Source organism: Lithobates pipiens, unplaced genomic scaffold, assembly GCF_037356315.1.
Source record: "Lithobates pipiens isolate NorthernLeopardFrog02 unplaced genomic scaffold, aLitPip1_a1.2 Scaffold_8, whole genome shotgun sequence".
In the NCBI taxonomy this organism is placed as follows: domain Eukaryota; kingdom Metazoa; phylum Chordata; class Amphibia; order Anura; family Ranidae; genus Lithobates; species Lithobates pipiens.
This window is the reverse complement of record NW_027507903.1, coordinates 492,560,865-492,588,301: the sequence shown is the minus strand read 5'-3', so window position 1 is coordinate 492,588,301 and position 27,437 is coordinate 492,560,865. Positions and strand designations below refer to the sequence as shown.

At 45.7% G+C, this 27,437-nt stretch overlaps 1 long non-coding RNA gene across 7 annotated transcripts; it reads right to left on the bottom strand.

Moving 5' to 3' along the window:
* Positions 1-275: 275 nt before the first annotated feature.
* On the bottom strand, positions 276-27,380 carry LOC143960461 (uncharacterized). 7 transcript variants are annotated; one of them, XR_013270320.1, is made up of 7 exons: positions 27,224-27,380; positions 27,016-27,126; positions 20,582-20,759; positions 20,374-20,484; positions 16,677-16,743; positions 16,469-16,579; positions 276-1,897 (listed from the first exon to the last, which is right to left on the bottom strand). It is a non-coding gene; the product is annotated as an uncharacterized LOC143960461 (long non-coding RNA). The 7 variants fall into 7 exon arrangements; XR_013270321.1 differs by having other exon boundaries at positions 16,677-16,854; positions 20,582-20,648; XR_013270318.1 differs by having other exon boundaries at positions 20,582-20,648.
* Between the last annotated feature and the right edge of the window lie 57 nt (positions 27,381-27,437).

Sequence of the window (27,437 nt, the reverse complement as noted above, 5' to 3'; positions counted from 1 at the left end):
GAGGCAGAGGTGGTGGTGGTGGGAGAGGATGGCACCACCACCGCTGCCACCCCCTAGTACCATGCTGGCTGCCACCCCCCCAGTACACCACCGCTGACACCCCCCCAAGTACACCACCACCACTGCCGCCCCCCAAGTACACCACTGCCGCCCCCCCCCCCCCCCAAGTACTACCGCTGCCACCCCCTCAAGTACCACGGCTGCCACCCCCTCAAGTACCACTGCTGCCACCCCCCTCAACATTTGGGTTCAAATAAATACCAAATGTTCTAAAATTCTGTATATAGTGTTTTTATTCTTCAATCAGTTAATATAAACATCTTTGATATTAAATATAATACAAAAATAATGTTATAGAACGTAATTGCATTATAGAATATTTAAAAAAAAGTCACAGTTACTTTGCTGAGTAACTAATTACTTTTCCAATGTAGTAATTGAGTTACTAACGTGATTAATTTTTGGGAGAAGTAATTTGTAACTTAACTAATTACTTTTTTAAAGTAAGATGACCAACACTGGTGACACGTAATCGGCTACTATGCGATGCATAGTAAGTAGCCCATAATGCTTTACCTTTGCAGGGAAATAAAGAGGAAGTAAAACCCACAAGGGTTTACGTCCTCTTTAATGCTCCATGAAATGTGAGGCAGCTGTCATACTTTTATGTTTTTCAATCATCCCATATAGAATTAAATTCATTAGAACAAAGCAAAACATAAAAAATATATACAACAATACCAAATGTGAGTGCAATATTGTTTATTTTTTAATTTCCATTAAAATAAGAGGTTTTACGCTATGCGAGTGCCTTTCTGATTTTTTATATGATCCACAATATCCTCGTTCCTTGTCTGGAGTCTTTGCATCAAGGATAAAGGCTGTGTGGCTCATGTGACGGTTCATCCAGAACTCCTGTGCTTTTGCCCTGTTGATCTCATTGACACTGAGATCTATAATTCTGGTAAGCGGCCCCCCTTCTCACTGGTGGAGGTGATTGCTTGGATTCTCTTTAATACAGAACATTGTGGGTGCTAATTCCATATTTTCACTTTGGAAGAATCAACACTACCCTTTGGATATTATTTCTGGGACTTTTTCTGATATTTTTTTTTTTCTTTAACTAAATAATTTTTTTGTTGGGTTTTTCTGTTCATTTATTACAACTAATTTGGGGGTGTGTCGGTTTATTTTCTTTAATACTGACAATTTATGTGATTTATATATAAGGGGTATGCAATTTATGCTAACTATATTATGGACACTGATTAAATTTTTTTGTCACTTATATGTTGAAAAGATATTACTCACTGATATAATTCATTTTCTTTAATTTTTTAAGTTAATTGTTTGTATGCCTTTTTGTCACTATTTTTTCCTTGTGATTACTGATGAATCTTTGTGATTAGACAAATTTTTTTTGATTAGAGTTTTTTAAGCTCAGCTCACTTTTTTCATCTAACAATACCAAATAGCATGCAGAGAATAAAGAAGACAATATGGAAAAGAACAGGTCAATGATATGAAAAGCCAGCCTTCCTTTAGAGAACAGAAGTTCCCATACTTTCCTTAAAATGATTACAGCACTCAACGCCATGAGCCATATTATGTTCAATGCCGACAAGACAAAAAGAACAACCACCCCGAGCCCCTCGCACAGCACCCCGAGAACAAAGGCCAGTATTAGAAATATGTCGCTGAAGAATAAGAGGAAATCAAACACAGACATTAACATCTGATACAAGTTTTGGAGGATTTCATAAGCCGTTGTTTTCAAACTCTTTGGTGTGGTAAAGTAAACCACAGATATCTTGTCTTTTTTATCTCTTTGTGTGGTCCACAGGGTCCCTAGTCGAGACTTCATATTTGCCATTGTCTTTGGGATGTGCATTGATAGCTGTGAAGACATAATAAAAATAATTACAGTTGAAGTAGATCTAGTAGTACTAGAGCTATTAGAGCCAGATCTAGAGCTAGTTGAAGTAGACCCTTGTATGTGTGCTTTCCCATTAGGCCCACCTATCAGTTTTTTAGGCAGTTTTTATAGGAAACTTCATGCATGTTCATGGCCAAGAGGGGTGTAAATTAACTATTGTCCATTTACATTGACTTATCCCTGAGTCCGTCCAGGCCGCCCCCAAAAAAAAGAGAAGGGCTGCATCCTTTTGTCCTTTTACATTTTTCCAGATTTAATTGTGATGGATCGGATGTACAGTAACTTGATATAAAAGACACAAGTAAATTTAAATCTGGCAGCTCAGAAAGCTTCCGTTTTTGACTGCACCTAAACATTGAACAGACGCTGATGTCACAAATCTCAGTTCACAGACCTCCTGCCAAAAGGACCTGACAGAACCCATGTGCACTGGGTGACATTTAACCTTCAGATGGTGCTGGCAACCATCCTTCATGCAGAATGTTTTTGTTTTGGTATGTGTATCCACCTCCAACTGCAAGCAGGCAGCCTACAGAAGTGTATGCAGACACAGAAGCTGCAAGGTCCTGAACGCACACTGTCTGCATTCGGGGCCGTGCAAACGCTCCTACCCAAAGGTCAAATTTTGACATACAGTATGGCAGTGTCCATACATCCACTGTGTCTACACCCAACTCTCTAGGCTGCCTTGCACACAGCTTTGGTGGATGCAGGCACCAAAACAAAGGCAGCCAGCATGTAGGATTTGTACCAAACTGTTGCTTTTTGTATTTTGTTTTTTGTTTGTCAAACCATGTTTTTTATTTCTTAAAATATTGTTTTGACTTTTTTTCATACTTTGTTACATCTCAGTGCTGTTGACCTACTCCAGCAACTTCCTGTCTACATGCACTTATCCAGCATCAGCACAGCCTCCAATAGAGGCACACGTGACAAAGTGACACTATAAAAGAACTATTGTGAGACATTTGTCACCTTATTATAGGGAGGGCCCGATTAACCATTTCAGCTCAGGGAAGATTTTACCCCCTTCATGACCAGGTTTTTTTTTTTTTGCTATTCAGCACTTATACTAGTAATGTCAGTGATCAGCGCCTTATAATGGGACTGCAATAGTGCGGTGAGAAATCTGACACTAACTGAAGCTGGGGGGGGGGCTGGGGGGGGCTACTGACTGACTGCCACTGACATCTCCAGTGACTCTTATATGGTGATCAGTGCTAATAACAAACACTTGGAAAAATGTAAAATGCGTAGCCTGGATCCACCACTTAAAACTGACATGCAGCATAAATTCACTTAAATATATTGAATTAGCTCAACCAATCACCACATAGGCAATGAATATATAGTGCAGTCCAAGTGACCATATCACGCATATACAAAAAGGGGTGGGCGGGCGTTGATGGTAAAACACTGCTAGTTTGCAAGCGGACGAATATTGGCGCTAAAACTGTTCCTCCACTGCTGTAAAGATGCTGCTTGCAGGCCTTTTTTTAACGTCCTGCCAGCGCAGCGCCCCATTGTGAAAGTACTCGGGCTTTCACACTGAGACTGTAGGGGGGCCGTTTTTGAGGCGCTTTACAGGCACTATTTTTAGCCCAAAAGCGCCTGAAAAATGCCTCAGTGTGAAAGAGGTCTAAATGACCTTTCAAGAAAAAATATTAAAAAAGGTTGTCATGTTTAGGGAAATAGCAGCTGCGCACGCACCCATACATTCAATCAATCACACTTCTTGACGATCTAATGATCTAGGAATATAGATAATTGGACTTCTTAAAATTTGATGAATAACATAACAGTCCAGGGTTCCCTCAAGACCAAAAAGGGGCGTGTGTTTAGTTGCGGGTGCTGACTTGCAGGTTTAATAATATACACTGTCACTGTACTAATGACACTGGCTGGGAAGGGGTTAACTTTTAGGGACAATCAAGGGGTTAACTGTGTGCTTAACAATATTTAGTATGTGTACTGTTTTACTAAGCTATTTGCCGGTTTTTACTCCCTGCTGGGAAGGGGGAAAAAAAAAAAACGGCACATTGCTGCTGTCTGTAGAGAGCCCTGTGTTGTTTGCAAACACAGAGCTCTCTTCTGTCATTCGCTCAGAGGCTTCTGGCCATAAATCATTGGCTGGGACTCACTGGCCAGCTTGTGCTGTAGCGTATGACAGCACAGCAAGGGTTGGCGGGCCCATGGCCCCTACCCGGATTTGCAAATCACGTATTTTTACTGGATTCTGCACAGACAAGCTGCCCTGTAGCAGTAAAGCTACAGGAGGCAGTCGCTAAGTGGTTAAGAGCCTAAATGGCAAGATCACTAGGGATTATTTTAACCACTTCAGCCCCGGAAGATTTGGCTGCTCAATGACCAGGCCATTTTTTGCGATACGGCACTGCGTCGCATTAACTGATAATTGCCCGGTTGTGCGATGTTGTACCCAAACAAAATTGATGCCCTTCTTTTCCCACAAATAGAGCTTTCTTTTGGTGGTATTTGATCATCTCAGCAGGTTTTTATTTTTTGCTCTATAAACAAAAAAAGACTAATCTTTGAAAAAAAACACAATATTTTGTAATTTTTGCTATGATAAATATCCCCAAATTTTTTCTAAAAAAGCTAATTTTTTCTCTGTTTAGGCCGATATGTGTTTTTTTACATAGTATATTGACTGATTTGTGCACACGTATAGTGTCTACAAAATAGGGGATAGTTTTATGGCATTTTTATTATTATTTTTTTACTAGTAATGGTGGCGATCTGCAATTTTTATCAAGACTACGAAATTATGGTGGACACATCGGACACTTTTGACACATTTTTGGGACAATTTACAACTATACAAATACTACTATACTATACTATATGCTGTAAAAATGCACTGATTACTGTATAAATGTCACTGGCAGGGAAAGGGTTAACACTAGGGGGGCGATCAAGGGGTTAACTGTGTTCCCTAGTGTGTGTTCTAACTGTAGGGGGAGGAGACTGACTATAGGAGATGACAGATCATGGTTCTTAGCTATTAGGAACTCACAATCTGCATCTCCTCTCCTCACAGAACAGGGATTTGTGTGTTTACACAGATGTGCCTGCTAGGGATGAGCTCCGGCGTGTTCACACACTCCACGTGCAGAGCCCGCCAGGAAGTCGGCATGGCGCTGCGCTAATCACAGGCAGTCAGACATTTCCTGATCTCTGCAGCTGCACATCGGGAAAATGTCTCACTGCCTGTGATTAGCGCAGTGCCGTGCCGACTTACCGGCAGGCTCTGCACGTGGAGTGTGCAAACACGCCGGAGCTCATCCTTAGTCCCTGTTCTGCTGCGCTTGGGTGACGATCATCGCGACCGCTGATCATGAGCATCGGCACCCTGCAGTGCAGCAGACACGTGCTGCTATTCTGTTTAAAAGAGCCGAGGTACAGCTACAACGGTTTGCGGGATCCTGTCAACCTGTCGCAGTATAATGACAGTGGCTGGTCGGCAAGTAGTTAAGGAATGATGCTAATTTAACAACTTCAGGTCCCGCCCATAGTCAAATGACGTCCGCAGGAGGAACCTCCCATCCTGGGCGGGCGTCATATGACGTCCTGGGCTTCCCGGCTGTCTGGGGGGCACACGTGCGCCTCCACCGCATCACTCGGAAGCCTATGCGTGTGCCCAGCGGCCGCAATGTCTGCCGGGCACCCACGATTGCCTGGTAACAGAGCCAGGACATGGATCTGTGTGTGTAAATACACAGATCCATGTCCTGTCAGGGAAGAGGAGACCGATCATGTGTTCCGTGTACAGAGGAACACCGATCGGTCTCTTCCCCTTGTGAGTCCCCTCCCCCTACAGTTAGAATCACTCCCTAGGTAACACATTAACCTTTTGATCGCCCCCTAGTGTTAACCCCTTCCCTGCCAGTGACATTTATACAGTAACCAATGCACTTTTATAGCACTGATTGCTGTATAATTGTCAGTGGTCCCAAAATGGTGTCAAAAGTGTCCGATATGTCCGCCGCAATGTCACAGTCACAATAAAAAAGATCACCGCCATTACTGGTAAAAAAAAAAAAAAAAAAAATGCCATATAATATCCCCAATATTGTAGACACTATAACTTTTGCGCAAACCAATCAATATGCGCTTATTGCGATTTTTTTTTTACCCAAAATATGTAGAATACATATTGGCCTAAACTGAGGAAAAAATGTGTTTTTTTTTTTAATTTGGATATTTATTATAGCAAAAAGTATAAAATGTGTTTTTTTTTTTTCAAACTTGATGCTCTTCTTTTGTTTATAACGCAGAAAATAAAAACCACAGAGATGATCAAATAGCACCAAAATAAATCTCTATTTGTGGGGAAAAAATGGGTACAAATTTGGGTACAGTGTTGCATGACCGCGCAATTGACTTTCAAAGTGCGACAGCGCTGAAAACTGAAAATTGGCCTGGGCAGGAAGGGGGTGAAAATGCCCGGAATTGAAGTGGTTAAAAAGATTGAAAAAAAAAATTCTTGAATTTACATGAATATGTTCAAGCTTATCTGAAAAGCATTCAATAAAATAATGACTGCTGATCCTGCCATGTCCAGGACACTACGCTCTGTTCTTGTCTCCCATGTATCGCTCCCATTACATTCTCTTCCATTAATCATTCCCATCACATTCTCTTCCATGTATCATTCCCATCACATTTTATTCCATGTATCATTCCCGTCACATTCTCTTCCATGTATCATTCCCGTCACATTCTCTTCCATGTATCATTCCCATCACATTCTCTTCCATGTATCATTCCCATCACATTCTCTTCCATGTATCATTCCCATCACATTCTCTTCCATGTATCATTCCCATTACATTCTCTTCCATGTATAATTCTCATCACATTCTCTTCCATGTATCATTCTCATCACATTCTCTTCCATGTATCATTCCCATCACATTTTATTCCATGTATCATTCCCGTCACATTCTCTTCCATGTATCATTCCCGTCACATTCTCTTCCATGTATCATTCCCGTCACATTCTCTTCCATGTATCATTCCTGTCACATTCTCTTCCATGTATCATTCCCGTCACATTCTCTTCCATGTATCATTCCCATCACATTCTCTTCCATGCATCATTCCCACCACATTCTCTTCCATGTATCATTCCCATCAGATTCTCTTCCATGTATCATTCCCATCACATTTTCTTCCATGTATCATTCCCACCACATTCTCTTCCATGTATTATTCCCATCACATTCTCTTCCAATGGATAACACAAGCAAGGTCCACAATAGTTACCATCAAGAAACCTGCCCTGAGAAAGGCAATGCAGCCAGCATATGTAGACAGGAAGCTGCTGCAAGAAGGCTAGCAGCACATAGGTGAAGGAAGGATGAAAAAGGGTAAAAACTGCATTTTACTGAAAAAAAAAATGGCAATTGTTTATGATACACAGTGCTTTAGTAAACAAAATACCATTAAGTTAGTGTTCACATTTACATCTTCTTTAAACCTGAACTCCAGGAATTAGGCAAAATGTCCCCACTAGACTTAAGCACACCAGTCTGTCCAGGAAAAATAAAATGGCAAAGATCTGCGTCCATTTCTGCTTTACTGGACCTAAACATGACGAATTGGAGGTAGTACAAGAAACAAATGCTCCTGCGCTCGGAAGGTGTCTGTGGGTTTGACTTGAGAAATGGGGGGACTCCTCACAAACCACATCACTGCATCACTGCATTGGGGGTAGCCTGATGTAAATGGAATCGTGTCAATATAAATTGGTCTACATCCGATCAACCTCTGTGCACAACCTAATACAACTATGCACAGGGGTCATGCAGGGCCGGACTGGCCTACCAGGATACCGGGAGATTTCCCAGTAGGCCGCCTGCCCTGGGCCCGCTTTTAGTTGCGGCTACATTGCTCTCCTCTTTCCTGTGGATCGCAGAGCTGACTGGGTCTCTGTTCGGCCGTGGCGCTGTAACACGGCCCCCCCCCCCCCCCGACTGGCTTGTGTGATAGTAGATAGAATCAACGTTCCGCCTATCACATGAGCCGGTCTAGGGGGGACGGGACCATGTTACAGGCAGCTCTGTGATCCGTAGGAGGAGAGGCCCGCCTGTACAGCCCGCCCTGTGTGCCTGGAAAAGAGGATCGGCAGGGGGACTGCATATAGAGGAAATTAGATTTCTATATTCCTCCATGAAGGAGGGAGAGGAGGAGAATCAAGCATTCAGTGGCTGCATGGAGGAATATAGAAAGCTCATTTCCTCTATATGCGACTCCCCCTGCTGATCCTCCTATCCAACTTCTTTTACTGATTTACTGATGATCACCAGCACCGAGATATAGAGCACTGACACCAGCACCGTGATAGAGTGCACTGACACCAGCACCGTGATAGAGTGCACTGACACCAGCACCGTGATAGAGTGCACTGACACCAGCACCGTGATATAGAGCACTGACACCAGCACCGAGATATAGAGCACTGACACCAGCACCGAGATAAAGAGCACTGACACCAGCACCGTGATATAGAACACTGACACCAGCACCGAGATATAGAGCACTGACACCAGCACCGTGATATAGAACACTGACACCAGCACCGTGATAGAGTGCACTGACACCAGCACCGTGATATAGAGCACTGACACCAGCACCGTGATATAGAGCACTGACACCAGCACCGTGATATAGAGCACTGACACCAGCACCGTGATAGAGTGTACTGACACCAGCACCGTGATACAGAGCACTGACACCAGCACCGTGATATAGAGCACTGACACCAGCACCGTGATAGAGTGCACTGACACCAGCACCGTGATATAGAGCACTGGCACCAGCACCGAGATATAGAGCACTGACACCAGCACCGTGATATAGAACACTGACACCAGCACGGTGATAGAGTGCACTGACACCAGCACCGTGATAGAGTGCACTGACACCAGCACCATGATATAGAGCACTGACACCAGCACCGTGATATAGAGCACTGACACCAGCACCGTGATAGAGTGCACTGACACCAGCACCGTGATATAGAGCACTGACACCAGCACCGTGATATAGAGCACTGACACCAGCACCGTGATATAGAGCACTGACACCAGCACCGTGATATAGAGCACTGACACCAGCACCGTGATATAGAGCACTGACACCAGCACCATGATAGAGTGCACTGACACCAGCACCGTGATAGAATGCACTGACACCAGCACCGTGATATAGAGCACTGACACTAGCACCGTGATATAGAGCACTGACACCAGCACCGTGATAGAGTGCACTGACACCAGCACCGAGATAGAGAGCACTGACAGCAGCACTGATACCAGCAACTTGATGCTGGGCCCCAAAAATATGACACCGCTCAACCTCTTCAAACAGGGGGGGACGGGCATATAGTACAGTGTGCTTTTTTTGTACAAGGAAGTGAGCCAAATGTAGAAACAAGGTCTGTGTGCTCGATTAAATAAATTGTTTATAGAGATATACATGGTCTACTGGTCACATGTGTTGAATTCCTCCGAGATCCATGCCTCATTCCATGCCTCATTCATATTTAGAAATGTGAGGTAGTCAACACTGTCATGAGCTAGGACAGAACACTGGACGTTGCCACCCAGTACTGGTCCTCAGGGCCGCTGATAGGGCAGTACAGCCAGTCTTCCTGTAGGGGGCCCGAGCTCTGCCACTTCAGAAGAGGGGCCCGGGAACCTGCAGAGCAGGAGAGCTAGCCGAACTGCCTTCTGACATTTGTGGATCTCCTAGCAGCGCTGCCAGCTTTCTCCCTCCAGCATCTCAGTTCTTCCTACTGGCAATTGGTAAAGTGTCCTGATCTGGAGCAGAAGACAGCTGCAGTCTCAGTCTGCCTGTGTCTTTGCCGGGTCCTGAAACTCCCCCTCGTCAATGTTATCTCTGGTCAGCATGAGCAGGAAGCTTGCTTCACCTCCTCCCTGAGTGCTGACCTCTCATCCCCCTCCAGATCTGCTCTCACTGCTCTGTGCTCACTGAACTCCAGGGTTTGGATGGAGTAGTGCTTCTGCTGGAGGGGGTGAGGGGGGTTGCTGCTGGAACAAAGTCACAAAACTTTAGGATTTTGGAGAGAGGGTGAATATGAAGCCAGCCTAGAACTGCAGATAGCTGTCAATGCATTGCTGAGCAAGAACCCAGTGGACACATCTCTGTCTCCAGCTGCCAGGCATCTCTGCCCAGCCATTTCTATATACCATCCCTAAGGTCCCTTTATACTTCATATAGCAGTAACAAACATTCCTGCTCACATTTTCTTTTTTTTTTTCTTCTTGTTTTTCACACATAGGGTAACCCATTCACTTGAATGGGCTGCCATATATGTGACAAACACATAGAGGCTTCAGAAACTTTTAAGGCATGCAGCGTTGCCACATGACAAAACGCATATCTTCTCATTGCATTTGGGGTGACATTAACAATTATTGTGCACCACAAGTTCTATGCGCATGTGCTGCGCATTTCCAAAATGCACTGCAAATTGCCCATTACCTATGCACTTGTCAGACATTCAGGTAACCTCCAACGTGAATGTGGCCTAATGTCTCATATACACTGCTAGTTTACTTTTGCTAAACTCCACAGGCTGAACGAAAAAAAACCCTGACACCTCAGGTCAGAGCCTCTGTACTAACAATCTAATGTTAGTACAGTGATCTCCCCTGCTATTCTATTGTGTTCTGACAAGGGGACGCCCCACCAGAACACTCCGGTCAGGGAGATGGTCAGCATCCCTTTTTTGATCAAGCCCCTTCGACATAAGCCAGCTGTCATACCGGGCTGTATACATGCCATGGCTGCAACGCTTTACTTCAGAGCTGAGGCATTTGTACTGCAGGCTGCAGAATTTGACAGGCAGCACCACCTGTCAAACTTCCCATTGAGTTCAATGGGGCTGCTCTGCACCTTGAAGCCAAATACTTGGCTTACAGCTGCAATGCGGTCTCACAATGTAAAAATGTAAAATGTAAAATAAAAACAACAGGTGTCATGAGGCAGCAGTAGCAAGGCTCTTATTTCTGCAATGGCTGCAAAGCATACCATTGTGACCATGGCATTTTAGCGATTTAATTTCCCGGGGGCCCTGTCAGGTAGGTTGTAGGGGGCCCCGTGATTTCTAACAGCGGCCCTGCTGGTCCTTGACCCTTATGCCAAGCGCAAAGCTGAAAGGAGTGCCGGGCCAGTGTGGCTCTTGGCTTCCAGGCACAACAGACGCAGCACGGCATGGCAACGTCTCACCTGGCATGTCGAATAGGTTCTGGGGAGCTTGGGCGGCGCAGCGGAAGAGACGCTAGCAGCGGAAAAGGAAGAGTCAGCCGAGGAGGAGAGGGAGGAGGATGGAGTAGGAGGAGGGGGAGAAGAAGAGTCAGGCCTGCATGCAATCCGTGGCGGTAAAACCAAATCTACACGGGTGCCACGGGTTACATGCTTGACGGCCGTCAGAAGGTTCACCCAGTGGGCAGTAAAAGTGATATACCTTCCCTGCCCGTGTTTGCTAGACCACGTGTCTGTGGTCAGATGTATCTTGGCACCGTCACTGTGTGCCAGAGATACATTCACTTGCCGCTGAACATGGCCATATAGCTCTGGGATGCCCTTCTGTGAGAAATACTTCCTTCCTGGGACCTTCCATTGTGGTGTTCCAATGGCCACAAATTTTCGAAAGGCCTCTGAGTCCACCAGTTTATATGGCAGTAGTTGGCGGGCTGTCAGTTCTGACAAGCCAGCCGTCAACCGTTGGGCAAGAGGGTTATCCAGCGTCATCATTTTTTTACGCTCCAACATTTAGCCCACGGAAGCCTGCCTTTTTGCAGAAAAATGTGAGCGTTTGGCGTGATGGAAGGTGGAGTGGAGGACAATTGTGAGGAGAGAGGAGAAGGAGAAGTAGAAGACGAAGCTGGACGGTGAGAGCCTGGAGTGTGGCTTTGTGTGTTCCGTTGCTCCCAATGGGCTCGGTCATGGCAGCTCATGTGCCTTCTTAAGGCGATCGTCCCTAGGTGAGTGTTGGGCTTACTGCGACTTATGCGTTGACTGCAAAGATTGCAGATGGCAACACTATTGTCAGCAGCAGACACGTTAAAAAAAGCCCACACTGTGGAGCCATGTGCTGGCGTCCTGGGAGCGCCAGATGTGCCCGTGCATGGTTGATACCTCGCTCCTGATACAGTCGCAGTCTGCTTTGTCCCTCCTGTGCAATCTAAGTTCTTCCTGCTTCTCCTCCCTATCTGCTGGTCCATATCTCCATCTGAACTCCCCTCCTCTTCCTCTCTTGTGGGCACCCACGTGACATCACTAGACACGTCATCATCGACGTCACCTTCCCCACCGCTATAATTAGAGATATCGGAGTAGGCAGCAACAGCGGGGACAAACCTCCTCCTTGGGCTGATCTGGGTACTGTCGTCCGACTGTTGAGTGGCGGTTGTTGCTACCTCCTCTACCTGATCCAATGCCAAGAGTGGCTGCGCATCGGAAATGTCTTGATATGGAATAATTCCTGAAACTCAAGCGGAAGGTATATGGTGGTGGTGGTGGTGTTGGTGGTAGTGTCTTTGGGGGTGCACATAGCAGAGAGTGAAGAAAAGGGTGCAGATCGAGAGGATGAGCAGGGAGCGGAAGAGTAAGGCTGAGTGAGCCACTCAACCAAGTCTGGTGCGTCCTTTGACGTAATCGCACGCACATTCTGCAATTTGCCACTTTAGTTCAAGCCTGTTGCTCCTGCCCTACCCCTACCACCCTTACGGAAGGGCCTGTCTCTTCCTCTGCCTGTCATTTTTTAAATGAACCTGTGACAAAAGTCTCTCGAGAAGTGCAGTATGTATGTGGAAGAAGGTATATAACACCCCGCTTCAATCTGTTGTCTTTGGGGGCCACTGGTCTATCACACCAGTTATAATACTTTTTTTTTGGATTGCGTTTGTCACTCTTTGTAGTATCGCTGCAGAACCGCTCAGCAGTCACAATGCTGCACAGTGGAAACGCACTATACTATGCTTTCTATATGTGCAAGTATTTTACAGGTGTATTACACAACTATATACTGCACACAAAATAGTACACCAATACCAGTCCTTACAAGGACCTTTGTGGAACTAGTAGCTAGTGATTAGCAGACTGTACCTCAGTCCCTACACTGATAAAGGACTGCTGCAGAATAGGGCAGCAATCTGCAGCAGTGCACCACAACCCTATATATTGTGGACCTATACCAGTCCTTACAAGGACCTTTGTGGAACTAGTAGCTAGTGATTAGCAGACTGTACCTCAGTCCCTACACTGATAAAGGACTACTGCAGAATAGGGCAGCAGTCAAGTATAATATTCTTTCTATATTTGGAAGAAAGTATATTATACGTGTACAACCCTATATACTGTACTACACCTATACCATACCAGTCCTTAAAAGGACCTTTGTGGACCTAATAGTAATAGCTAATGATTAAACTGACTGTCCCTGCTACACACAGCGTCCTGTCCCTCCCTGCACTCACAAAAGACAGGCGGCTGCAATCACAAGCACAGCAGTGCACTGAACCCTATATACTGTACTTACTACACCTATACCATACCAGGCCTTAAAAGGACTTTTGTGGACCTAATAGCTAGTGATTTGTGTCACTGCAGTCTCTCCCTGCTCCACACAGCAACCTCTCCCTATAGTGACATACAAAAGAATGTAAAATGGCCGCCAGATCGGGTCTATTTATAAGTTAGGGGGAGTGTCCAATTATCCATGTGCTGAAATGTCTCAATTGGCTGTCCTGTCCTGTACCCCATGATGAATGTGTCATCATCGGTCAAAGTTCTTTCACACTGCAAACACATAAGTCCGCCGGGCGAAATAGTCCGCAAAATTCGCCGCGAACCGACCGCCGGGCGAACCGTTCGGTCATCCCTATCAGGGATCTCCAAACTACAGAATCCCATCCGGAGCTAGCAAAACCTGGAGAAAACTGACAGAGCAGTTTTCTCCATTTAAACTCTACACTCTGTAGTCCTGCAGTCTGTAGATATGCAAACTCTGTGTCTCCTTTACCTCTAACTTCATAGGGACAGAGCCTTTGTGAACCCCCATGCGATCCGATTCTGTTGCGGACCAAAAAAAGGGTCCCGTGCGAGTTTGCTGCGGGAGCGATGCGAATTCAGCCATACTATCTGTATGGCTGTACTCGCATCGCTACGGAGATCGGATGTGATTTGCGGTGCGAATCACATCCGGATCTCCCCCCGCAGCAGTGTGAACCCAGCCTTAATCTGTAAAGTATAGTGTTAGCGTTGGTCTGTCAACTGGGGCATTTCCCTCATACCCAGACACCCCATCTGAGGGCAAGCTGTGTCATAGGGCAGGAGGCAACACAGCAAGTCCCGATGTTTTATACTTTAGTTTCAATGTTTTTATTGACATGTTGTCATCGGGTTCAATAATAACCTAACTTGTGGACAATGTCCATTGCAGAGTATCTGATGTTTGTTTGTATGAGTGAAAACACTGGATACCTCTTTCTTAGCACCCAGATAATACTCGTTAACCTTCTTTTAAGACCCAAAGTTGTGGAGTAGAGATAGAAGAGGAAAGAAAAGAAAAGAGAGGGGGGGGGAGGGGAAGACCCCAGGCTCTGGCTCTTGCCCCTTAAAGTTTCCTCAGCTCTGAGCTGTACAGGGATCTCCAATCAGGTAACTAATCCACGGGCCCCAGACCTTTTCAAAGACACCTGCCAATGCCAACCAGTGTCACCTGCCAATGCCATCTGGCAGTTCCACATGCCTGCCACCACCAATCAGTGCCACCTGCCACCGCCAATCAGTGCCAACTAGTGCCACCGCCAACCAGTGCCACCTGCCAACACCAACCAGTGCCACCACCAATCAGTGCCATCTGCCAGTGACAACTAGTGCCACCGCCAACCATGGCCACCTGCCATTTCCAAACCAGTGCCACCTGCCAATTAGTGCCACGTGCCACCTCCAGTGCCACCTGCCAGTGCCAATAGTGCCACCTGCCAGTTCCAAACCAGTGTCACCTGCCAATGCCAACCAGTGTCACCTGCCAATGCCATCTGGCAGTTCCACGTGCCTGCCAGTGGCAACCAGTGCCACCTGCCACCGCCAATCAGTGCCACCTGCCAGTGCCACTGCCAATCAGTGCCACCTGCTGCTACCAATCAGTGCAACATGCCACCTGCCAGTGCCACCACCAATCAGTGCCACCTGCCAACACCAACCAGTGCCACCGCCAATCAGTGCCATCTGCCAGTGACAACTAGTGCCACCTGCCATCACCAACCAGGGCCACCTGCCATCATCAACCAGGGCCACCTGCCACTTCCAAACCAGTGCCACCTGCCAATCAGTGCCATGTGCCACCGCCAGTGCCAATAGTGCCACCTGCCAGTTCCAAACCAGTGTCACCTGCCAGTGCCATCTGGCAGTTCCACGTGCCTGCCAGTGGCAACCAGTGCCACCTGCCAGTGCCAGCCTTACTCTTTCTGGTCAGCCCATAACCCTGATGTAACAGCGTTTCATTGGAGTTATTGACTGGGTGCTCCATTGTGAGTTAGGGATAGGGGGTAAAAATGAGTGGCCTTACCCCGGGAGCTGACAATCCATACCACTCTAAAAAAAAAAAAAAACTGGCTCCTAACTTTTTTAACTGGCTCCTAAATTCAAAGCAAATATGTCAACCCCTGTATACACACACATATATATATATATATATATATATATATATATATATATAGCCCTATGTGATTTCTTATCTATATATAATACACTCTTTTCAAATGTGCTTTAAAATACATGGTTTTCCCTTTCGTGAACAAGAAAAAAATGAAGTTATGCTGTTGTGCTGGTATAATAATGCTGTGGGGCTGGTATGAAATTTTTTCCAGGGGCTGGTTTTTATTCCCAGTCCGGCCCTGGGGTCACATGATCAGAACCTTGTCCCCCCAGCTACCAATCTTTATTTTGGACCAAGAGCTGTCTTTGACAGCTCGGTCTTTGTGCTGGGAGTGAGCAGTGAGCCCTCCCAGCAATGTATTTGTGTGGTGTGTGGGTGTTAAAGTCCACCCTTTTGCCACCACACAGGTGTGTGGTCATAAAGGGGTTAATGAGCATTCAACCTTTGCATTGCTGGGGGCCCCACTGCCAGAATACACTTTGCCTAATTTGTGGATCGCAACTTTAAAGCATAGCTCCCAACTGTCCCTGATTTCGAGGGACTGTCTCTGATTTGGAGCAATGCCCCTCTGTCCCTTTTTCCTCCTCATTTGTCCCTCATTTTGGTCTGATCTGTATAGTTGTATATAAAATGCACTTTTTATCTTTCATATAGTGTTCCCAGTGCTAAATCTTTCATCCAATTTCTAAATGGGAGTTATGTATATAGTTGTATATAACTATATACAACTACACAACAGGTATACAACAGGTATGTTGAAGTGTAAGTTCACCTTTACACCCCCCCCCCCCCCCGCCCCCAATCCATGCTGCACTTACCTTCTTGGATGATTCGGTGCAGCAGTCCTGGGGTTTGAAAATGCAGAGTTCTTCCTCTCCTTTCCTTTGGGATATCAGGACGGATCAGATTGGTTCTAATTGGTCAGCACACTAATGTGGACAAGACACAGGCTTGCTTTAACAATGTACAAATGACGAGACATTCACCATATCTACTAGAAAGATTTGAATGCTGAAAAGGACTTACTGGAGCTCCGGCTTCAAGAGGCGGCTTATATAGAAGCAAGGAGAGAATGACAGAAGAAACAAAAGGGCTTGAAGGGAAGAGAGCAGAGAAACGAAACTGAATTCCAATCTGGACAATTGTTTTCTATCATTATTAGTAGAAAAGTACTGGAATCTCCCCACCTAAAGGATAAGTAATCCTAAAACAAAATTGTATTACATTGTAGATTACAGCTCCTTAGATGTGGTGACTGCATTCATTTTCTTTTTTCAGGATATAAAATATAAAAAATCTGAATATAGAATATAAAAAATTTAGCGAGTACAGGAAATCATACCTCCCAACATTTTGAGATGGGAATGAGGGACACCTACTAGCAAATGTATGTAGGCATAGGACATGCCCCCTGCCACACCCCCTTAAAGGAGAATTAACCCCCCAAAAAAGGTTAATTAAACCCACAAGTGCTTTTTTTCCACTACTATTTCTTTATATTGGCTTTTAAAATTTACAAATGCAGCAGTTTAGAAGTTGGATGAAAGGTTTAGCACTGGGAGCACTTTTTGAAAGATAAAAAGTGCATTTTATATACAACTATATACATACCTCCCAACTTTTTGAGGTGGGAATGAGGGACACCTATCAGCAAAAGTATGCAGGCATAGGACACACCCCTGGCCATGCCCCTTAAAGGAGAATTGTACAAAAAAAACAAGATTGGTTAAACCCACAAGTGCTTTTTTTACCACTACTGTTCCTTTATATTGACATTACAGGAGCCTTTTTTCAACGGGAGATACCATTTCGCGGGCACAATTTAATGCTATGCAAACAGTAGAGGGACACCGTATTTGTCATATTGTGCCTTGATGTTGTGCTGCAGGTTTACAGTGAGGCCCAATCTGACATATACCATGTCCCTTCGCTCTTTGCATAGCTTTCAATTGTGCCTATGAAATATCTCTCCCGTCGAAAAAAACCTCCTACAATGCGCATGCGATATGGTGATGTCACTGCTGCTGTTTGGGAAATCAGCTGGAGTGCCGTTCCGTTCTGCGCATGTGTGCGCATTTTTCGATGGGGGGCACAAATCGATGGCGGCAATTGCCGCTGATATGGCATGCGATTTGACATGTCAAATCGCATCAATGTGAACCAGGGCTTAAAGCAGAGTTCCAGCTGGATTTTTTTTTCTCTTTTTTTTTTAAACACCCCGTGATGTTTATACCTAAATTTATTAATGCTTAATGTTGGTATACTATATGTTTTGTTTTTTGTTTTTCTCTTTCAATCATTTTTATTAAATTTTTCCACAAAGAGGAAGTACAGAAAGATAAAAGAACAAAATCAATGCCTATTATGCATTCCATCATCTTGTAACAGAGAACTACCTGAGTGATTACATTGAAACAACAGATATCACACTTAATCTGTAAAGTATAGTGTTAGCGTTGGTCTGTCAACTGGGGCATTTCCCTCATACCCAGACACCCCATCTGAGGGCAAGCTGTGTCATAGGGCAGGAGGCAACACAGCAAGTCCCGACGTTTTATACTTTAGTTTCAATGTTTTTATTGACATGTTGTCATCGGGTTCAATAATAACCTAACTTGTGGACAATGTCCATTGCAGAGTATCTGATGTTTGTTTGTATGAGTGAAAACACTGGATACCTCTTTCTTAGCACCCAGATAATACTCGTTAACCTTCTTTTAAGACCCAAAGTTGTGGAGTAGAGATAGAAGAGGAAAGAAAAGAAAAGAGAGGGGGGAGGGGAGGGGAAGACCCCAGGCTCTGGCTCTTGCCCCTTAAAGTTTCCTCAGCTCTGAGCTGTACAGGGATCTCCAATCAGGTAACTAATCCACGGGCCCCAGACCTTTTCAAAGACACCTGCCAATGCCAACCAGTGTCACCTGCCAATGCCATCTGGCAGTTCCACATGCCTGCCACCACCAATCAGTGCCACCTGCCACCGCCAATCAGTGCCAACTAGTGCCACCGCCAACCAGTGCCACCTGCCAACACCAACCAGTGCCACCACCAATCAGTGCCATCTGCCAGTGACAACTAGTGTCACCGCCAACCAGGGCCACCTGCCATTTCCAAACCAGTGCCACCTGCCAATTAGTGCCACGTGCCACCGCCAGTGCCACCTGCCAGTGCCAATAGTGCCACCTGCCAGTTCCAAACCAGTGTCACCTGCCAATGCCAACCAGTGTCACCTGCCAATGCCATCTGGCAGTTCCACGTGCCTGCCAGTGGCAACCAGTGCCACCTGCCACCGCCAATCAGTGCCACCTGCCCCCGCCAATCAGTGCCACCTGCCAGTGCCACTGCCAATCAGTGCCACCTGCTACTACCAATCAGTGCAACATGCCACCTGCCAGTGCCACCACCAATCAGTACCACCTGCCAACACCAACCAGTGCCACCGCCAATCAGTGCCATCTGCCAGTGACAACTAGTGCCACCTGCCATCACCAACCAGGGCCACCTGCCATCATCAACCAGGGCCACCTGCCACTTCCAAACCAGTGCCACCTGCCAATCAGTGCCATGTGCCACCGCCAGTGCCAATAGTGCCACCTGCCAGTTCCAAACCAGTGTCACCTGCCAGTTCCAACCAGTGTCACCTGCCAGTGCCATCTGGCAGTTCCACGTGCCTGCCAGTGGAAACCAGTGCCACCTGCCAGTGCCAGCCTTACTCTTTCTGGTCAGCCCATAACCCTGATGTAACAGCGTTTCATTGGAGTTATTGACTGGGTGCTCCATTGTGAGTTAGGGATAGGGGGTAAAAATGAGTGGCCTTACCCCGGGAGCTGACAATCCATACCACTCTAAAAAAAAAAAAAAAACTGGCTCCTAACTTTTTTAACTGGCTCCTAAATTCAAAGCAAATTTGTCAACCCCTGTATACACACACATATATATATATATATATATATATATATATATATATATAGCCCTATGTGATTTCTTATCTATATATAATACACTCTTTTCAAATGTGCTTTAAAATACATGGTTTTCCCTTTCGTGAACAAGAAAAAAATGAAGTTATGCTGTTGTGCTGGTATAATAATGCTGTGGGGCTGGTATGAAATTTTTTCCAGGGGCTGGTTTTTATTCCCAGTCCGGCCCTGGGGTCACATGATCAGAACCTTGTCCCCCCAGCTACCAATCTTTATTTTGGACCAAGAGCTGTCTTTGACAGCTCAGTCTTTGTGCTAGGAGTGAGCAGTGAGCCCTCCCAGCAATGTATTTGTGTGGTGTGTGGGTGTTAAAGTCCACCCTTTTGCCACCACACAGGTGTGTGGTCATAAAGGGGTTAATGAGCATTCAACCTTTGCATTGCTGGGGGCCCCACTGCCAGAATACACTTTGCCTAATTTGTGGATCGCAACTTTAAAGCATAGCTCCCAACTGTCCCTGATTTCGAGGGACTGTCTCTGATTTGGAGCAATGCCCCTCTGTCCCTTTTTCCTCCTCATTTGTCCCTTATTTTGGTCTGATCTGTATAGTTGTATATAAAATGCACTTTTTATCTTTCATATAGTGTTCCCAGTGCTAAATCTTTCATCCAATTTCTAAATGGGAGTTATGTATATAGTTGTATATAACTATATACAACTACACAACAGGTATACAACAGGTATGTTGAAGTGTAAGTTCACCTTTACACCCCCCCCCCCCCGCCCCCAATCCATGCTGCACTTACCTTCTTGGATGATTCGGTGCAGCAGTCCTGGGGTTTGAAAATGCAGAGTTCTTCCTCTCCTTTCCTTAGGGATATCAGGACGGATCAGATTGGTTCTAATTGGTCAGCACACTAATGTGGACAAGACACAGGCTTGCTTTAACAATGTACAAATGACGAGACATTCACCATATCTACTAGAAAGATTTGAATGCTGAAAAGGACTTACTGGAGCTCCGGCTTCAAGAGACGGCTTATATAGAAGCAAGGAGAGAATGACAGAAGAAACAAAAGGGCTTGAAGGGAAGAGAACAGAGAAACGAAACTGAATTCCAATCTGGACAATTGCTTTCTATCATTATTAGTAGAAAAGTACTGGAATCTCCCCACCTAAAGGATAAGTAATCCTAAAACAAAATTGTATTACATTGTAGATTACAGCTCCTTAGATGTGGTGACTGCATTCATTTTCTTTTTTCAGGATATAAAATATAAAAAATCTGAATATAGAATATAAAAAATTTAGCGAGTACAGAAAATCATACCTCCCAACATTTTGAGATGGGAATGAGGGACACCTACTAGCAAATGTATGTAGGCAGGGCCGCTGATAGGGCAGTACAACCAGCCCCATTGTACGGGGCCCGCCCCCATCAGCTACACAGTGGGGCCCGGGCATTTTACAGTTTGTTACTGCATTTAAAAAAAAAAAAAGTTTCCTAAATTCCTCTCCCGCTCCTACTTGCTTACAGAGGGGGGGTTATATAATTTTCCAGGAGGGGAGTGAAGGCGCAGCAGAGGGACTATTTCTTTATTTTCGGTCACATGTACATCATGCCGCCCCACTATTTTATTAGTCCCGGCTGGCGGAGTGATACAGTGATACTCCGTTCGTCTCCCGGCTGCATTCCTCATGAGTTATATAGAAGTTGATCGGCTGACAGGGGAGAGGAGGAGGACAGCGTGGCTGCACTGGACACAGTGAGTGGAGAATAGAGGTTAGAATACTCACTGTGTCCTATCATGTATCTCACAGCTCAGCAGGTTATCAGCATTACAATTATCACAGGTAGAACAATAAGCAGGTGCTCTGTCATGGTTCTATCATGGCTCTAGGTCACATTGCTTTTGGGTGCTCACTGTATTATGGCTGTGCTTTGTTACAGTCTGTTACATACAGTACAGCCATAAGTTAACTCAGTGAGCACCCAAAAGCAATGTGACCTAGAGCAATGATAGAGCCATGACAGAGCACCTGCTTATTGTGCTACCTGTGATAATTGTAATGCTGATGATCATAAGAAACAACGAGATGCTACTTGAGGGTCGGTTCACACTGAGGCAGCGCGACTTACAGCGCTATTGCCTCAGGCGACCCAGACGCGACCGCTGCAGCGACTTGCAAAACGACTTCTGTATAGAAGTCAATGCAAGTCGCCCCCAAAGTCGTTCAGGAACCTTTTTCTAAGTCGGAGCGACTTGTGTCACTCCGATTAGAACGGTTTCATTGCAACAGAACGGGACGCTACAAGTCGTCCTAGTGTGAACCGACCCTTAGACTTCATTTGGGGGAGCAGTAAACATGCAGCAGAGCTACATTTTTACGGCTCCCCAAACCAATCCCCTTTAACTGCTTCCCATCCAGCAATGTACCAGTAAATCGCTGGGATAGACGGATGATATCTTGATCATCACTACAGCAATGATCAAGATATCATTTTTTTAGTCCCAGCAATTCTGCACAAAGTAAAGTAATCCTAATGGCTAAGAAGCCACTGGATTACTTTTACAGGCAGTGGAAGGGGGTCCCATCACCACCTTTACTGCTTTTAAGATGTGACCAGTAGCATCCGGTTCCAGGGACACAGTGAGAGGGATGGATATTGTTCTTCCCACTGTGTGATGTCAGAAACCGGAAGTGACAAGGATGTTGTCACTGCCGGTTATGTAAAGAAGCCATCACTGGCTTGAACAAGCATCTAATCAAACTGATCTTAGTTTGATCAGATGCTTTGGAGGCCAGAGGAGAGATATGGGGTCTAAAAGACCTCATATCTCTCCATAAAGAGGACCTGTCATGGCCCATGCTATCACAAGTAATGTAAAGATGCAGTGTAAGATTTTTTTATTTTATTTGTACTAAAATACAATTTTAAATAATTTTAAACTGCCCCCCCTTCGTGCTTATTAATTGCAAAAGTATGCATTGGCTCCACACGCACATGTAAATGGCAACACACCTGCATTTTGTTTCAAGCCGGGATCAGGGGTGGGGTCGAGGGTGGTTGAAGGGGGCCCCGTCAGGTAGGCTGTACAGGGCCCCATGATTTCTAACAGCTGCCCTGTATGTAGGCATAGGACATGCCCCCTGCCACACCCCCTTAAAGGAGAATTAACCCCCCAAAAAAGGTTAATTTAACCCGCAAGTGCTTTTTTTCCACTACTATTTCTTTATATTGGCTTTTAAAATTTACAAATGCAGCAGTTTAGAAGTTGGATGAAAGGTTTAGCACTGGGAGCACTTTTTGAAAGATAAAAAGTGCATTTTATATACAACTATATACATACCTCCCAACTTTTTGAGGTGGGAATGAGGGACACCTATCAGCAAAAGTATGCAGGCATAGGACACACCCCTGGCCATGCCCCTTAAAGGAGAATTGTACAAAAAAAACAAGTTTGGTTAAACCCACAAGTGCTTTTTTTACCACTACTGTTCCTTTATATTGAAATTACAGGAGCCTTTTTTCAACGGGAGATACCATTTCGCGGGCACAATTTAATGCTATGCAAACAGTAGAGGGACACCGTATTTGTCATATTGTGCCTTGATGTTGTGCCGCGGGTTTACAGTGAGGCACAATCTGACATATACCATGTCCCTTCGCTCTTTGCATAGCTTTCAATTGTGCCTATGAAATCTCTCCCGTCGAAAAAACCCTCCTACAATGCGCATTCGCTATGGTGACATCACTGCTGCTGATTGGGAAATCAGCTGGAGTGCCATTCCGTTCTGCGCATGTGTGCGCACTTTTCGACGGGGGCACAAATCGATGGCGGCAATTGCCACTGATATGGCATGCGATTTGACATGTCAAATCGCATCAATGTGAACCAGGGCTTAAAGCAGAGTTCCAGCTGGATTTTTTTTTCTCTTTTTTTTTAAACACCCCCGTGATGTTTATACCTAAATTTAATAACAAACAGTATTAATACTTAATGTTGGTATACTATATGTTCTGTTTTTTGTTTTTTTCTTTCAATAATTTTTATAAAATTGTTCCACAAAGAGGAAGTACAGAAAGATAGAAGAACAAAATCAATGCCTATTAGGCCTCTTTCACACTGACGTCCCGTTCAGGCCCGCCTGTCAGTTTTTCAGGCGGACCTGAACGGGTGCTCCATAGAGCTCTATGGAGCGTCGGATGTCAGCGGTGACATGTCCGCTGACATCCGACCCGCTCCGATCCGAAAAAGTGTAACGGAGGAAAAAGCTATTTTTCCATCCGTCTGCGGATCGGATCGGGTGACGACGGGCACTGCGGTCCGTCATCATCCGATCTCCCATAGGGGAGAGCGGCGCTGTGACAGGTCCGTCCCTGCGCAGTGTGCAGAGACGGAGCTGTCATCTCCCTGCTCAGCGGGGATCGGCGGAGTGATCCCCGCTGAGCAAACGGATATCCACGGGGCGGATCAGAACTGATCCGCCCCGTGTGAAAGGACCCTAATGCATTCAAACATCTTGTAACAGAGAACTACCTGAGTGATTACATTGAAACAACAGATATCACACTTAATCTGTAAAGTATAGTGTTAGCGTTGGTCTGTCAATTGGGGCATTGCCCTCATACCCAGACACCCCATCTGAGGGCAAGCTGTGTCATCGGGCAGGAGGCAACATAGCAAGTCCCGACGTTTTATACTTTCGTTTCAATGTTTTTATTGACATTTTGTCATCGGGTTCAATAATAACCTAACTTGTGGACAATGTCCATTGCAGAGTATCTGATGTTTGTTTGTACGAGTGAAAACTCTGGATGCCTCTTTCTTAGCACCCAGATAATACTCGTTAACCTTCTTTTAAGACCCAAAGTTGTGGAGTAGAGATAGAAGAGGAAAGAAAAGAAAAGAGAGGGGGGAGGGGAGGGGAAGACCCCGGCTCTGGCTCTTGCCCCTTAAAGCGGAGGTCCACCCTAATTACTAGTCCTACGTCTATGTGATCCCCCCTTCCCTAATCGCTAGATATCCCCCTTACTTTTCTGATGTCTTCTTCTGTTTTCTTCTTCTTTCAAATTTCCTGCCTCTGGAGATTCCGGAAAGGGGCGGTGCCGCTGCGGAAATGGGCGGGGCTTCAGCAGCAGGTCAATTCTTCCTGTCAGCCGCAGGGGCTCCTGGGATCGTTGTTTTTATTTCCCAGGAGTCTGTGCGCCGCCCAGGCTCGAGTTTTCGCTGTTGTCAACGCTCGAGCGGTATAATCTGCGCATGCGCGAGATCGCAGATTAGACAGGCGGTGCATGCTGGGACATTAGCTGCACTGTGTCCTGGAAGACAATGCCTGTGGGCTTCACATGCCCACAGGCAAAATGGAAAACGTCTGGATACGTTTTCCTAATGATTTTCAAAGAAAGACAAACGGCTGCAAGAGACTCTGAGATCATTTAAAAGTAAGTAAACTATTTATAATAGTTACTTTTAACGATTAATGCGGAAAAAAATGGCGGTGGAACCCCGCTTTAAAGTTTCCTCAGCTCGGAGCTGTACAGGGATCTCCAATCAGGTAACTAATCCACGGGCCCCAGACCTTTTCAAAGACACCTGCCAATGCCAACCAGTGTCACCTGCCAATGCCATCTGGCAGTTCCACGTGCCTGCCACCGCCAATCAGTGCCACCTGCCACTGCCAATCAGTTCCACCTGCCACCGCCAATCAGTGCCAACTAGTGCCACCGCCAACCAGTGCCACCTGTCAACACCAACCAGTGCTACTGCCAATCAGTGGCATCTGCCAGTGACAACTAGTGCCACCGCCAACCAGGGCCACCTGCCACTTCCAAACCAGTGCCACCTGCCAATCAGTGTCACGTGCCACCGCCAGTGCCACCTGCCAGTGCCAATAGTGCCACCTGCCAGTTCCAAACCAGTGTCACCTGCCAATGCCAACCAGTGTCACCTGCCAATGCCATCTGGTAGTTCCGCGTACCTGCCAGTGGCAACCAGTGCCACCTGCCACTGCCAATCAGTGCCACCTGCCCCCGCCAATCAGTGCCACCTGCCAGTGCCAACCAGTGCCACTGTGCAACCAATCAGTGCAACATGCCACCTGCCAGTGCCACCACCAATCAGTGCCACCTGCCAGTGCCACCTGCCAACACCAACCAGTGTCACCGCCAATCAGTGCCATCTGCCAGTGACAACTAGTGTCACCTGCCATCACCAACCAGGGCCACCTGCCATCACCAACCAGGGCCACCTGCCACTTCCAAACCAGTGCCACCTGCCAATCAGTGCCACGTGCCACCACCAGTGCCAATAGTGCCACCTGCCAGTTCCAAACCAGTGTCCCCTGCCAGTTCCATCTGGCAGTTCCACGTGCCTGCCAGGGGCAACCAGTGCCATCTGCCAGTGCCACCTGCCAGTGCCAGCCTTACTCTTTTTGGTCAGCCCATAACCCTGATGTAACAGCGTTTCATTGGAGTTATTGACTGGGTGCTCCATTGTGAGTTAGGGATAGGGGGTGAAAATGAGTGGCCTTACCCCGGGAGCTGACAATACATACCACTCTAAAAAAAAAAAAGAACTGGCTCCTAAATTTTTTTAACTGGCTCCTAAATTCAAAGCAAATTTGTCAATCCCTGTATATATATATATATATATATATATATATATATATATATATATATATATATATATATATATATATATAAAGCCCTATGTGATTTCTTATCTATATATAATACGCTCTTCAAATGTGCTTTAAAATACATGGTTTTCCCTTTCATGAACAAGAAAAAAATGAAGTTATGCTGTTGTGCTGGTATAATAATGCTGTGGGGCTGGTATGAAATTTTTTCCAGGGGCTGGTTTTTATTCCCAGTCCGGCCCTGTGGTCACATGATCAGAACCTTGTCCCCCCAGCTACCTATCTTTATTTTGGACCAAGAGCTGTCTTTACAGCTCGGTCTTTGTGCTGGGAGTGAGCAGTGAGCCCTCCCAGCAATGCATGTGTGTGGTGTGTGGGTGTTAAAGCCCACCCTTTTGCCACCGCACAGGTGTGTGGTCATAAAGGGGTTAATGAGCATTCAACCTTTGCATTGCTGGGGGCCCCATGGCCAGAATACACTTTGCCTAATTTGTGGAACGCAACTTTAAAGCATAGCGCCCAACTGTCCCTGATTTCGAGGGACTGTCTCTGATTTGGAGCAATGCCCCTCTGTCCCTTTTTCCTTCTCATTTGTCCCTTATTTTGGTCTGATCTGTATAGTTGTATATAAAATGCACTTTTTATCTTTCATATAGTGTTTCCCAGTGCTAAACCTTTCATCCAATTTCTAAATGGGTTGTATGTATATAGTTGTATATAACTATATACAACTACACAACAGGTATGTTGAAGTGTAAGTTCACCTTTACACCCCCCCCCCCCCCCATCCATGCTGCACTTACCTTCTTGGATGATTCGGTGCAGCAGTCCTGGGGTTTGAAAATGCGGAGTTCTTCCTCTCCTTTCCTTTGGGATATCAGGACGGATCAGATTGGTTCTAATTGGTCATCACACTAATGTGGACAAGACACAGGCTTGCTTTAACAATGTACAAATGACGAGACATTCACCATATCTACTAGAAAGATTTGAATGCTGAAAAGGACTTACTGGAGCTCCGGCTTCAAGAGGCGGCTTATATAGAAGCAAGGAGAGAATGACAGAAGAAACAAAAGGGCTTGAAGGGAAGAGAACAGAGAAACGAAACTGAATTCCAATCTGGACAATTGCTTTCTATCATCATTAGTAGAAAAGTACTGGAATCTCCTCACCTAAAGGATAAGTAATCGTAAAACAAAATTGTATTACATTATAGATTACAGCT